The sequence below is a fragment of the Mastomys coucha genome, chromosome X, assembly GCF_008632895.1.
Source record: "Mastomys coucha isolate ucsf_1 chromosome X, UCSF_Mcou_1, whole genome shotgun sequence".
NCBI classification, from domain to species: Eukaryota; Metazoa; Chordata; class Mammalia; order Rodentia; family Muridae; genus Mastomys; species Mastomys coucha.
Window position 1 is genome coordinate 102,790,423 of NC_045030.1, and position 3,376 is coordinate 102,793,798.

Consider the following 3,376-nt stretch of genomic DNA (forward strand, 5'->3'; position numbering starts at 1 on the left):
CACACACACACACACACACACACACGTTTCCTTTCATTTGCTTCTGCAACTAAATAACGGTTAGGGCAAATGTTTTAGGTTTGGTGTACAGGGTGTTAGTGTGTCCCCAGGCAGTGTTATTCCCACCAGAGCTTTTGGGGTTCTGGATGCCTCCATGATCTCAGCTTAGCTGGTCAATTCCCAGACTCCCAACACTCATATACCATCCTCAACTGACCTACTGAGGCCTCCAAGACAAGCCCAGATTTGTAACTTCTTTAAAGTGCTACCTTGCTTTAAACATTTGTTTTGTGATAAGCACTTTGGGGATAAATTATCTTAATCCTTTCAAGAGTTCTGTGATGGATGCTGTAATATGTATGCCCTGCAGATGGACTTTGAAGGGTGAAAATCATTCTCAGTCACACACTGACAGAGGAAAACAACCCAAAATTAGGTCTACCTAACACCAAAAATCAAAATACTCCTTTTACTATATGAATTTGATTCTTTCAGGTTGACTTTCTGCTATATCTGTGGTTAATATTCGATTTAGTATCCCAATACTTAATATTCTTGCAGTCTTGAGGTATGTACATGTGTATCTCTCTCTGTGTGTGTGTCTCTCTGTCTCTGTCTCTGTCTCTCTCTCTCTCTCTCTCTCTCTCTCTGTGTGTGTGTGTGTGTGTGTGTGATGCATTTGTTCTCCAATTAGAATGGAAAGAGTTAAGCTTCATTTGTATTTGTCAAAGCACTGGAATTATTCAGTTACCCAAGCACTTCTATGAACTCAGTGTACAGTTTAGCTTTGGATTCAAAGATACACTGTGATCTCAGGGAATCTGCATTATAATAGAGAAAATAAGGCTAATGCATTAGAAATCATATTAATAAAAGAGCCAGATAATGAATGGAGGGTGCTTAGCTTACTTAATAAGCATTAAGTACTTAACAGTAAATGGTTAAGTAGGATTCTTACTAGCATTTGAGACTATCTTATGAGATGTACAATACTGTGCTTGGTGAGGATGAGAGGGCATACTGCCTAGAAGGAGCAGCTTAGATTTAAAAAAAAAAAAAAGAAAGAAAGAAAGAAAGAAAGAACTGTGACAGGCAAGATCGCTCAGCAGGTAAAGGTACTTGCCACTAAGCTTGGTGACCTGAATTCAATCTCTGGATTCCACATGGAGGAAAGTGAAAAATACCTCCTGCAAGCTGTCCCCTGACCTCCATATGAATGCATCATTACCTAGGAGCACCCATACACACACACACACACACACACACACACACACACACAAATAATAACATAGAAACAATTTCAATACAAAGAAAAAAGCTGGAGTTGGTGGCATGTGCCAGCAATCTAAGTATTCAAGAAACAGAGGCAGAAGAATCACAAGTTTAAGAGCAGCCTAGGCCAGCCAGGGTTACTAGTAAAACCCTGTCCCCCACATCAAAATAAATAAATCCATGAATAATACAAAAAAAAACCAAACCCCATACTCTATTTTAGCGGAACAGGAAAGATCATGAAAGGCTTCAGTACTAGGCTAATGAAAACATACTCTATTCTTTTAGAAATGGGGAGGCATTTTTGTAGTGCTGGAAGTGAAACCCGGGCCTGTGTCTGCCAGGCAAGTGAACTAGACCCAAATTCCTTATAATCTTCAGGGAAGTATTCTAGAGCATCAGTGTGTATGAAAAGTAGTGACTTGAAAGGCTGGCATAGTGCATGCGACAACAGTCTAGATATGGAGTGATCAGTGAGTCAGACTAGGCTGCTAGTCTGGGACGAGAAAGGGAACAGAAGAGCACAGGAGAAGCTCAATAGGACCACCTTGCTTCTGGAATAGTGGGGAGAGCAAACGAGATGAAAGAGAGCTCGTGGAAACCTTGGAAGGTTTTAAATCTGGGCAAAGAGAAGGCTACCAGTCCCAGTGTAAGAAAGTAGGTTCTTAGTTCGGAGAGAGTGTGTGCTTAATCTGTGCAGCACCAAAAGAAACAAGGCAGTGTGGAGGAAGAACTTAGAGGGTAGAAACAAGAATTTTGCTTTCTTTAAAAACCCAGTTCTTTTATGTAAATTGTTTTATTTTAATCTCAGGTATGTGATATGGGGCAGCTTCCATTATCCACAGCTGCTATGATTGTCTTGTGCTCTAGGAGGGACACACACACACACACTTTTCTATACTAAAATTAATAAACATGAAGTTATAAGTGGTTATGATAGCCAGGGTAGTATGGGTGAAATAGGTAGCTATAGCTTATAACTTCTGGATATAACTTCCATGTTTTCAAAACTAAACTTCTGATTTCCCCATCCAAGTTCTTTCTAGCCTTTTCTCTATTTTTACACCTGTTCCTGTTGGACAAGCCAGAAACCTAAGGGCTTTCTCCGTCTCTTTCTGTGCTTTCACCTGCAGATCAAACCCATCATCAATTTCCATCAGTCCAGTGTCCATTCCTCAGACAAGCCTTAAATCCACTTGCTTCCCCCCTTCACAGTTACTTCTCAAGACTGGCTACCATAAACTCGGGTTTGAACTCTCTGGAATATGTATCTGGCCTTTCTTTCTACGTGTGTGTGTGTGTGTGTGTGTGTGTGTGTGTGTACCATTTTCTCTTGTCAGAAGCCATGGAGGATAGGCTAAAGGATGCAGGTGACTTTCCTGGCGATGACCCACTGTGTTTGCATGGCTGCAATGGGTAAATTCTGAATTGCAGGGCCTTCAGAAATCTCATCTCAGGATTGATTCTTATGGTGTTGATATGTGTTTCCTGTCATTATTATATATTCTAATTATTCTTGGGCATTAGCCTACCCTATTGGGTAGATTTTCTGTAGATCAATGAAAATGTACTCCTTGTAGTAATGTTATGTAGAAAAATTGATTATTTCTTAATTCCTAATAACGATTTTATAGAATTCCTAAATTTATACAAGTAATTTTGAGCCCTCATTAGTATGAAAGCTGCAGTTGGAGTTGTGTAAACCTTCATGTGTCATGGGCAGATTGCACTAGGATTGAAAGCAGGCTTCTTACTGACAAGGACAAGACTTCTTTCATTCAGTAATAAAGTGGAAAAATTCTTTTCTTTCACCAGTAGAGAAAGGAGGCCTTTTTTTTTCCTTTCAGCATAATGAGGACAAGGTTTTTTCTTACTTAGGGTTTTTTCCTTACTTTCAACAATAAAACGTAGAAGCTTTTTCATTCTCTGAGCAATAAAGGTTGAAGCTTATTTTTCATCCAGAATGAGTGAAATTTTTCTGTGTTGGCACTTACTCAATGGAACTTGCTCATGGGGGCTTTTGCTTCATCCATCAAAAAAAATACATACATATACATGTGCATGGCTCGCACCACCATCTCTGGTCTCAAATATCTACCTGGCC